This window comes from Lithobates pipiens, unplaced genomic scaffold, assembly GCF_037356315.1.
Source record: "Lithobates pipiens isolate NorthernLeopardFrog02 unplaced genomic scaffold, aLitPip1_a1.2 Scaffold_28, whole genome shotgun sequence".
NCBI lineage: Eukaryota > Metazoa > Chordata > Amphibia > Anura > Ranidae > Lithobates > Lithobates pipiens.
Window position 1 is genome coordinate 89,094,185 of NW_027507789.1, and position 11,445 is coordinate 89,105,629.

Consider the following 11,445-nt stretch of genomic DNA (forward strand, 5'->3'; position numbering starts at 1 on the left):
GTGGACTGATATTAGATGAGTGATCGTTGTAGTACAAATTCAGTTTCCTATAGCAGAGAGATACCAGCTAAATGTGAGACGAGCAATTAAACTGTTCACGGTAGCATTGCATTACTCTTAATATGTGCAGCGTGTAAAGAAACAATAAGATGGTTTTGTATTATCCTAAAATTAGCAGTATACGTAATAAAGGTGAGTAGGTAACCTGGATTTAGACATAGCAAACTCTATAATCTAATTTAGCAAAATTAGAAAAGATAATATTGAGACAGTATATACAGGTCGAGTTTAAGTGGAAATACACAAAATATCTAGCTTACCTTTACATTGTTCAATAGAGCGTTGCAAAGAAATACCAAGGCAGAATGTCGGAATAGCAATTAGATGAGATGATTGCTGTAATCATGAAATATCAGCAACGCCTAGGTTTCTATCGGATGAGAAAGTATAATAACTGGCAAAGTATGACATGGCAAAGAGACAAATTGCATTAGAGATGTGAGATGGACATGAAATTTCAATCCCCATTGGTTACTTACATGTAAACGCGGCTACAGACAGCAAAGTGTGAACTAAGCAGCTAAAGGGTATTTAAGAGTAAATTGACGTAGCTTGAAAATTCCAACGTGTAAATCGTTCCATTAATTATGTTACGCACGAAGACGGCTTACACTGACTGTTTTCCGTTTCCACTGGTCATCGGCATAATGTATCAGTAACCATGAACATTAATAATGATAGACAGCTTACATTAGGATGTATGCATGATGTGAATGTAAAATGAATGTAAAATAGTTGCATTATGTGTTATTAATGTATTGCTATGCTTTGCTACTGCAACCACTTCTCAATCAAGTAAACCGTCCCACTGCTTTTCTCACATTTTGCCGCTGTTAAAAAATGTGTTGCAAGTGTTATGTGTTACAAATGTTTATCAGTGTGACAGTTAATGTGGAGAAGAAGTAATACACAAAATAGAGTCAGAAAGAGAATCCTATTGCATAGAGGTAGCGAGAGATGGTTGCATTAATCTTAATGTGCAGTGTGTAAAAGGTTTTAAAAAGATGGTTTTGTGTGACTTTTGCTTTAACGTAAAATTAGCTGTAGACATTATAACTTGTTACAATGATTTAGTAATCTCTATAAAATAATAATAATAAGTATAGCAAAACAAATTAGGAAAATTCTGAGGCAGTATGTATAGGTCGAGATATAGTGAATACACAAAAGGGATCAAGGGATAGTAGCAAAGTCAAGGGATAAATGCAAAGGTACTCTATTTAACAGTAAATTGACGTAGCTTGCAAATTCCAACGTGTAAATCGTTCCATTCATTTTGCTGCTCAAGAAGACGGCTTACACTGACTTTTTTCCGTTTCCACTGGAAAGAGAATCCTATTGCATAGAGGTAGCGAGAGATGGTTGCATTACTCTTAATGTGTAAAGGTTTTAAAAAGATGGTTTTGTGTGAATTTTGCTTTAACGTAAAATTAGCTGTGGACATTATAACTATGGTTAGGTTTACAATGATTTAGAGTTAAGTAATCTCTATGATATAATAATAATAAGTATAGCAAAACAAATTAGGAAAATATTGAGGCAGTATATATAGGTCGAGATAAAGTGAATACACAAAAGGGATCAAGGGATAGTTGCAAAGTCAAGGGATATGCAAATGCTCCAACGTGTAAATCGGTCCATTAATTTTGTTACGCACGAAGACGGCTTACACTGACTGTTTTCCGTTTCCACTGGAAAGAGAATCCTATTGCATAGAGGTAGCGAGAGATGGTTGCATATGGCAGAAAGACGGCTTACACTGCTTTTCTCACATTTTGCTGCGGTAAAAAGAAATGTTTTGTCACTGTGTTTTAACTGTGACAGATAAGGTGGAGAAAAAGAAGTAATACAGAAAATAGAGTCAAAACGTGGAAACGTTTATTTGTCATGACAGCTGATACTGGTTGAGCAATAAAACTGTTTTATTAAGATGTAAGACTAGTTTTATTCTCTACATGTAGGCTTTTAACCGAGTTGTATAATATAGGCGACCAATAGGACATTTAAATGGCTTAATATTGTAGGGAGGAAGTATCGCTGTTCAAGAGATTGAAAGCTTAGCTTGAAAATGGCCGAGAAATAGTTGCGTTAGTCTAAATTTAAAGGATATGCCGGTACCAATGAGAAAGCTTATTGATTGACTAGTTGATCTTTGCATTACACAATCCTATTATTATTATTATTATTATTATTATTATTAAGATCATAGTGCAGAGAGATACTCAGTTAATGTCAGAGATACTCGGTCAATGTCAGAAAAGCAATAAAACTGTTTACATCGTTAGAGAGCGATGGTTACATTACTCTTAGTATGTGCAGCATGTCTGGTAGCAAAAAGCGGTAGAAGTGAATAGATTTAAGCGGATTTTGAGATAGTACTCTCCATTTCTAATAAGAAATAAAGAAAAATAAGTCAGGATGGTGTGTCAGGACTGTCACATACTCAAGGTCCCGGTACAAATATGCAAAATAGAGCAAAAGAGTACATGGTTTATTTTGATGTATGATAGTTTTATTGAATGCTTGATGTGGATGATTAAAATCGTGTAGTGATCTATATTTTGCATAAGAATGAAAAGGCATAACATGGCAATGAGACAAACTCCATTAGAGATGTAAGCTAGATGAAATGATGAAATGTCTCTGTATAGCCCAGATTGTCTTCTGTTATCACTTAGCCTACCCTCTAAATTCACTAGCCTCTCTATATACACCAGCATGTTTACACTAGCCGGTCTTCTGCATACAATAGCCTGTCTTCGATATACACTAGCCTATGTTCTGAATACACTAGCCCGTCTTCTGTTTTCTGTATGCCCTAGCCTGTCTTCTGTATACATTAGTCTCTCTGTATAAACTAGCATCTCTGTATACCCCAAACTGTCTTCTGTAAAAACTTGTCTCTCTTTATAGCCTGTCTAGCCTTTCTTCTGTACACACTAGCTTCTCTGTATACACTAACCAGGCTTCTATATACAATAGCTTCACTCTATGCACTAGCCTCTCTGTATAATCTAGCCTCTCTATATACCCTCTCTCTATATATAGTGTTCTGCATCTCCGTAGTGGTAGCCTCTCCGTAGAAGCCAGCCTTTATTCTGTATTCACTAGCCTTTCTTCTGTATGCTGTAGTCTTTTATATATACTAGCTTCTCTGTACACCCTTGCATCTCTGTAATACACTAAACCCTCTGTATACCACAGCCTGTCTTCTGTAAACACTAGACTGTAAACACTAGCTAGAATACACCAGCCTGTCTTCTGTACCCACTAGAATCTCTGTATACACTACCCAGTCTTCTGTATACACTGTCAGCTTGGATGTATACCCAAGCCTGTCTTCTGTATACACTAGTCTCTCTATATCCACTGTCCTATCTGTATACACTCGACTCTCTCTATACACTAACCTCTCTATATACACTAACATCTTTGTATATACTAGCCTCTCTTTAAATTAGCCTCTCTGTGTACCCCAGCCTCATTGTTTACTCTAGCATCTCTGTATACTCAAGCCTATCTGCATTCACTAGCCTGTATTCACTAGCCTTATATATACTAGCTTCCTGCTTCTCTGTACACCCTTGCATCTCTGTACACTAGACTCTCTGAATACACTAAACCCTCAGTATACCACAGCCTGTCTTCTGTATACATTAGACTGTAAAAACTAGCTAGAATACACCAGCCTGTCTTCTTTACCCAATAGACTCTCTGTATGCACTACCCAGTCTTCTGTATACACTGTCAGCTTTGATGTATACCCAAGCCTGTCTTCTGTATACACTAGTTTCTCTATATGCACTGTCCTTTCTGTATACTCTCGACCCTCTCTATACATTAACCTCTCTATATACACTAACATCTTTGTATATACTAGCCTCTCTTTAAATTAGCCTCACTGTTTACTCTAGCATCTCTGTATACTCAAGCCTATCTACATACACAAGTCTTCTGTATTGTGTATTAACTAGCCTTTCTTCTGTATGCTGTAGTCTTCTATATATACCAGCTTCTCTGTACACCCTTGCATCTCTGTAAACACTGTGTAAACTAGCCAGTCTTATGTATACACTCGCCGACTGTATACACTAGACTCTCTGAATACACTAAACTCTCTGTATACCACAGCCTGTCTTCTATATACACTAGACTGTAAAAACTAGCTAGAATACACCAGCCTGTCTTCTGTACCCACTAGACTCTCTGTATACACTACCCAGTCTTCTGTATAGAATGTCAGCTTTCATGTATACCCTTTCTGTCACTGTCCTTTCTGTATACACTCGACTCTCTCTATACATTAACCTCTCTATATACACTAACATCTTTGTATATACTAGCCTCTCTTTAAATTAGCCTCACTGTTTACTCTAGCATCTCTGTATACTCAAGCCTATCTACATACACAAGTCTTCTGTATTGTGTATTAACTAGCCTTTCTTCTGTATGCTGTAGTCTTCTATATATACCAGCTTCTCTGTACACCCTTGCATCTCTGTAAACACTGTGTAAACTAGCCAGTCTTATGTATACACTCGCCGACTGTATACACTAGACTCTCTGAATACACTAAACTCTCTGTATACCACAGCCTGTCTTCTATATACACTAGACTGTAAAAACTAGCTAGAATACACCAGCCTGTCTTCTGTACCCACTAGACTCTCTGTATACACTACCCAGTCTTCTGTATAGAATGTCAGCTTTCATGTAGTCTTTTATATATACTAGCTTCTCTGTACACCCGAACGTGACACATAAGTGGTTCCAGTGTCAGAATAAAAATTAGGGGAAACAGAGGGCACCCCTGCCTCATCCCATTAGTGATGGGGAAAGAGTCCGAGCATCACTCGTTCACCCGTACCGCTGCCGACGGCGTGGAGTAAAGCGACATTACCCAGCTCATCATGTTGGGGCCAAGACCTATATGTTCCAGGGTGGCCTGCATAAAGGGCCAGGCCACCCTGTCAAAGGCCTTCTCCGCGTCCGTTGACAACATAAGCAAGGGCCTTCCCTGTACATGCACCGCATGGATTAAATTGAGGACTCAGGCCGTATTGTCTCTAGCTTCTGACTTATTTTTTTTTTTTTGCTTGTTTGCCATCTTGGTGTTTGTCAAGAGGGTTGAGAGTGCCTGAAGAGATTGCCTATGGCCACATCACTCTGAAAGCACCCAATCTCGTCTGATCTTGGAGGCTAAGGAGAGTCGGGCCTGGTTAGTACCTGGATGGGAGACCACCAGGGAATACCAGTTATTGTAGGCTTCTTTTTATGTTGTGGGCGTTGATTCATTTATTTATTTTTTGCTTGTTTCCCAAGGTGACCATCTTGGCATTTGTCAAGAGGGTTGAGAGTGCCCAAAGAGATCGCTTACAGCAGCATCACCCTGAAAGAGCCCTATCTCTTCTCTTCTCTGAGGCTAAGAAGGGTTGGGCCTAGTTAGTACCTGGATGGGAGATGGCGTTGGAATACCAGGTGCCGTATTCTTCATTTTATGTTTTTGACATTGACCTGTTTTTTTTCGCTTGTATCTCAAGGTGACTATCTTGGCATTTGTCAAGAGGGTTGAGAATGCCCAAAGAGATTGCCTATGGGCACATAACCCTGAAAGCACCCGATCTCCTCTGATCTCAGAAGCTAAACAGGGTTGGGCCTTGCTAGTACCTGGATTGGAGACCACCTGGGAATATTAGGTGCTGTAGGCTTCTTTTTATGTTGTTGGCCTTGACCTGTTTTTTTTTTCACTTGTTTCCCAAGGTGACCATCTTGGCGTTTGTCAAGAGGGTTGAGAGTGCCCGAAGAGATCACCTACGGCCCCATCACCCTGAAAGCACCCAATCTCGTCTGATCTCGGATGCTAAACAGTGTCGGGCCTGGTTAGTACCTGGATGGGAGACCGCCTGGGAATACCAGGTGCCATAGGCTTCTTTTTTTTTTTTTTTTATTTAGTAGTATGCGACATACAATGCAAAGGCAACTTCACAGAATGTGTGATACAAATAGTTACAAACAAACGATCATATTGCATGGATATCAGAGCCAATGGTAAGAAGTCCGAGGAGAATAGCACGTGTACAGCTTTGCGGTCATATCAAGATGAGATTAAAGCTCCATCTCGTTGGGATCCTCTACCACTTAAAATATTATTGATACTAGCCCTGCTACCCTCGAAGAGTTTAGATATCCATAGATAGGGGAAGAGTATTGTGTAGTAGTCAAATGGGGTCGGAACATACCATTTTCTTTTCCCTTTTTTGAGTTAAGAAGGGAAATAGTAGAACTGAAAGGAGGGAGAAGGGGAAAGAGAAGATTGGGGAAGGAAATGGCAGAAAAGGAAAAGAAGGGGTAAGGGGGTGTCGTGGGTAGAGTGGATAGGATGGGGTCCCCTCCCAGGGAGCAAGAGACGCCCTCGGCTCACCAGCTTATCAGCTGTCCAACGTTTGGAACAGCGATCTCCAACGGTCACCATGAGCTTACTATGTCTCGCGGAGGTATTCTTCCGAAAAGCGAAACTGGGTCCAGTAGAACCATCTGTTCCCATGCTCCTCCGTTTTATCCCTCATTGTGGCAGTCAGGTCTTCCATTCGTTCAATATAATTTACCCTTGCGAACCACTGGGTCACCATTGGAGCAGATTGCTCGTTCCACTGACTTGGGATGCAGGCCCTAGCTGCATTGAGGAGATGTTTAAGTAAGGACTTATGATAACGCTTTCTCGACATAGGAGTTAGATTGAGAAGAACTGCTGCGGTATCATTGGCTAAGGAAATGTCTGTGAACTTGTGGATGAGTCTCAGGACAGGCTGCCAGAATGTTTGCAATTTAGGGCATTCCCAGAAAATGTGGAGAATGGTGCCAGCCTGTTGCCCACAGCGACAGCAGCGGTCAGATTGACTGGGGAATATTTTGGCCAACACCACCGGTGTACGATACCAGCGTATGATCAGCTTATATCAGATCTCCTGATATTTACTGCAGAGTGACGACTTATGGGCGAAAAAGAGTATTCTGTCCTTCTGTGGTTTGGAGAATGTAGTTTGTAAGTCCCTTTTCCATTTAGCTAGGAAGGGTGGATCCGTGGAGGATTGTGCGTCTGTCAGGATTTGGTAGGACCTAGAGAGGGAACCACGAATTGGGCCATCATCCAGGCAAAGTTCCTCGAAGGGGTGGAATTGTCTAGAGAAGAACGAATGGTTAGGTAGTGATCCGAGGAAATGGATTAGCTGTCTAGCTCCCCAGCTATCCAATGCAACAGGTACTTGCTCTAGCAGTATGGTCCCCATGGGAATCAAGCCCGTGGGTCCAAGAAATAGGGCTGCTCTCAGAAGCCCTTTCGGGGCTTGCCTGGTAAAGGCCTGGTCAGACAGGCCTGGAGGGAATCTAGGATGTCCAATAATTGAGGTCATAGGAGAAGGGAAGTTAGTCAGGTGGGAAAGGTGAAAAAAACTATCCATCTCGGCGAGCGAGGGGCCAATTAACGGGTGAGTAGTCACACAGGGCTCCAATGGCCTCCCCGCCCAAGGCAGACCAGCCAGTGGAACCCGTGCCATCTCCTGCTCTAGCTTGACCCATAGCTTTAGTTCCCCATGCCGGTGTCTTATCACATATGGTCCTCCATCGGATAGTGTCCGCTGTGTACTGCGCATGCGCAGTACACAGCAACACAGATTCAGAAAATTGCCGAGCATGAACGGCGCCTGCGCACTGAGTCCAGGTTCTATCCCCACTATCCAAGTGGACATAGAGTAAGAATATTAAAGAGCCAGCGAGGCCGAGCCCGAAGCGTGGCGAGCAAAGCTCGCCTGCGAGGGGCCCTCTAATATTCACAACCCTATGTCCGCTTGGATGGTGGGGCTACCACCTCCACTCACCGCGCAGGCGCCGTTCAGCTTCAGAGATTTTCCGAAGCTTCGTCTGCTCCGTACTGTGCATGAGCAGTACGGCGCAGACACTATATCATGGCCGGACAGTATATGGCAGAACACCGGCACCAGTCAACCACCGGTGTCATGTGCGTCGCTGTGTAATATAGAGCAGGGTCCGGGAAGCCAATATCTCCCCGCAATTTCAGTCGCAATAGCATTGCCCTACCAATACGCATATGTTTTCCGCGCCAGAGGAACTTGATAAAGATTGAGCGAACCGCATGAAAGAAAGTCTGGAGTGTTTTGATAGGTAAGGCTTGTAGTAGATACAGAAGTCGTGGCATTGCGTTCATCTTCAACACATTACAGCGTCCGAACCATGACAGAGCTAGTGGGTCCCATCTTTTAGGGTCTGCTGTAAGCCCATAGGCTTCTTTTTATGTTGTTGGCTTTGACCTGTTTTTTTTGCTTGTTTCTCAAGGTGACCATCTTGACGTTTGTCAAGAGGGTTGGGCGTGTCTTGAAGAGAACGCTTACGGCCACATCAACCTGAAAGCGTCTGATTTCAGAGACTAAGCAGCGTCAGGCCTGGTTAGTACCTGGATGGGAGACTGCCTGGGAAGACCAGGTGCCATAGAAGGATCTGGTCTGGTTAGTGTCTTGATTGGGAGATCGCCTGGGAATACTGGATGCCGTAGGCTTCTTTTTATGTTGTTGGCTTTGACCTGTTTTTTTTAGCTTGTTTCCCAAGGTGACCATCTTGGCCTTTGTCAAGAGGCTTCAGAGTGCCCAAAGAGAGTGCCTACGGCCAAATCACCCTGAAAGAGCCCAATCTCATCTGATCTCGGAGGCTAAGCAGCGATGGGCCTGGTTAGTACCTGGATGGGAGACAGCTTGGGAATACCAGGTGCCGTAGGCTTCTCATTATGTTGTCGGCGTTGACCTGTTTTATTTTCTCTTGTTTCCCAAGGTTACCATCTTGGCATGTGTCAAGAGGGTTGAGAGTGCACAAAGAAATTGCCTACGAGCACAACACCCTGAAAGCACCCAATCTCGTTTGGTCTCAGAGGCTAAGCAGGGTTGGGCCTGGTTTGTACCTGGATGGGAGACCGCCTGGGTTTTCTAGATGCAGCAGGCTTATTTTTATGTTGTTGGTGTTGACCTGTTTTTTTCGCTTGTTTCCCAAAGTGATCATCTTGGCATTTGTCAAGAGGGTTGAGAGTGCCTAAAGATATCACTTACAGCCGCATCACCCTGAAAGCACCCTATCTCTTCTGATCTCAGAGGCAAAGAAGGGTTGGGCCTAGTTAGTACTTGAATGGGAGACGGCCTTGGAATACCAGGTGCCGTATTCTTCTTTTTATGTTGTTGGCGTTGACCTGTTTTTTTTCGCTTGTATCTCAAGGTGACTATCTTGGCATTTGTCAAGAGGGATGAGAGTGCCCAAAGAGATTGCCTATGGGCACATCACCCTGAAAGCGCCCAATCTCCGCTGATCTCAGAGGCTAGAAAGGGTCGCGCCTTGTTAATACCTGGATGGGAGACCGCCTGGAAATACTAGGTGCGGTAGGCTTCTTTTTATGTTGTTGGCGTTGATTCGTTTTTTTTTTCGCTTGTTTCCCAAGGTGACCATCTTGGCATTTGTCAAGAGGGTTGAGAGTGCCCAAAGAGATCGCTTACAGCAGCATCACCCTGAAAGAGCCCTATCTCTTCGCTTCTCTGAGGCTAAGAAGGGTTGAGCCTAGTGGGTACCTGGATGGGAGATGGCGTTGGAATACCTGGTGCCGTATTCTTCTTTTTATGTTGTTGACATTGACCTGTTTTTTTTCGCTTGTATCTCAAGGTGACTATTTGGCATTTGTCAAGAGGGTTGAGAATGCCCAAAGAGATTGCCTATGGGCACATAACCCTGAAAGCGCCCGATCTCCTCTGATCCCAGAAGCTAAACAGGGTTGGGCCTTGCTAGTACCTGGATTGCCAACCCAAATAGCTGAAGTCTTTGAAAAATGTTACTCTGATCTCTACAACCTGCCCGATTCAGGGTCTGGACAGGACAATATAGACAGATATGTAACCGGTTCTGGTCTACCAACCCTCTCATCGGAATCACGGGAGTACTTGGAGGACCCGATCACACTGGAAGAAGTCCAGACGGCCGTGGGACCTCCGAAGGTGGGTAAGGCTCCGGGCCCTGACGGATATACTGCACAATACTTTAAGACCTTCCTCCCTATTCTCGGCCCGCGCTTGGTGAATTTATTTAATACTCTGAGCTCGAATGGGGATTTTCCTGAGGATACCCTTAGGCCGCGTACACACGGGCGGACTGTTCGCTCAACTTTGTTCGTCAAACAGTTTGACAAACAGTCCGCTCAAAATTAGCATGAACGGACTTGACTACACACGATGAACGAACAGTCCGCTGAAACCGTGCGCGATGACGTACGTCACGTACGACGGGACTAGAAATAGGAAGTCTAAGGCCGCGTACACACGGGCGGACTGTTCGCCCAACTTTGTCCGTCCAACAGTTTCGGCAAACAGTCCGCTCAAAATTAGCATGGACGGACATGGCCACACATGACGAACGAACAGTTTGCTGAAACCGTGCGCGATGACGTGAACGGCAGGTACGACGGGACGAAAAATACGACGTCCTATACACTGCATTATAACTTTCGGCGTGAAAATCCTTTCTGAGCATGCGTGCAACTTTGTTTGACGAACAAGCCTACACACGAGCGGACTGTTCGCTGAAACAAGGTTTCAGCGGACAGTTTTACGGAATTTCCGAAAAACCTTGTTCGTCCAACTGTCCGCTGAAACTGTCCGCTGAAAGCCCACACACGAGCGGACTGTCCGCCCAAACACTGTTCAGCGGACAAAGTTGGGCAAACAGTCCGCGCGTGTGTACGCGGCCCAAGACACAGCAAAGCACCCTTTGGGCTCCTTCTGCTGACTTTGCGTTAGTAGAAGTTTGGTTAGAGACGATTCGCGCTTTTCAGACTTCAGCTTAATTTGTCCGTTCACTGCGGCGCAGTCTACCTCTGAGGTTTGTATCTGTCTTTCGGTACGCGTGGATCAGTTGTACCTGTTATTAGGCGCTTCTGGTCCGCTCATTTCTGGGTTTCAGGTCGTTCTTCATAGGTCTGGCTGTTCTTCAGTGCGTTCAGTTGAGCTTGTCTGTCCAGCCGACCGTTTCAAAGCCATGGAGTGTGGACGTACTCGGGAACGAGTTCGTGCTATATTGGGGCTTGGTGTTGGGGTTAATACTTTGACCCGAGCCCAGTCTGTGAACAGGGTGAGGAGGAGTTCATGGACAAAGAATTGGTTGCGCCAGCGTGACCAATTCTCGCATATGCCTTTACTCCGTGAGATCCGTGAGAATAATCCTGATGATTTCAGGAATTATCTCAGGATGACGGACCCCGTTTTTCACCATCTGCTGGCTTTGCTGACCCCTTATATCAGCAGGCAGGATACCTGCATGCGGCAAGCCATCACTGCGGAGCAGAGG

At 44.1% G+C, this 11,445-nt stretch overlaps 4 pseudogenes; all 4 read left to right on the forward strand.

Moving 5' to 3' along the window:
• Positions 1 to 5,208: 5,208 nt before the first annotated feature.
• Positions 5,209 to 5,327, forward strand: LOC143937336 (5S ribosomal RNA; annotated as a pseudogene).
• A 322-nt stretch (positions 5,328 to 5,649) lies between these two features.
• On the forward strand, positions 5,650 to 5,768 carry LOC143936343 (5S ribosomal RNA; annotated as a pseudogene).
• Positions 5,769 to 5,869: 101 nt separating this feature from the next.
• On the forward strand, positions 5,870 to 5,988 carry LOC143936631 (5S ribosomal RNA; annotated as a pseudogene).
• A 2,740-nt stretch (positions 5,989 to 8,728) lies between these two features.
• LOC143937328 (5S ribosomal RNA) lies at positions 8,729 to 8,847 on the forward strand (annotated as a pseudogene).
• The last annotated feature ends 2,598 nt before the right edge of the window (positions 8,848 to 11,445 follow it).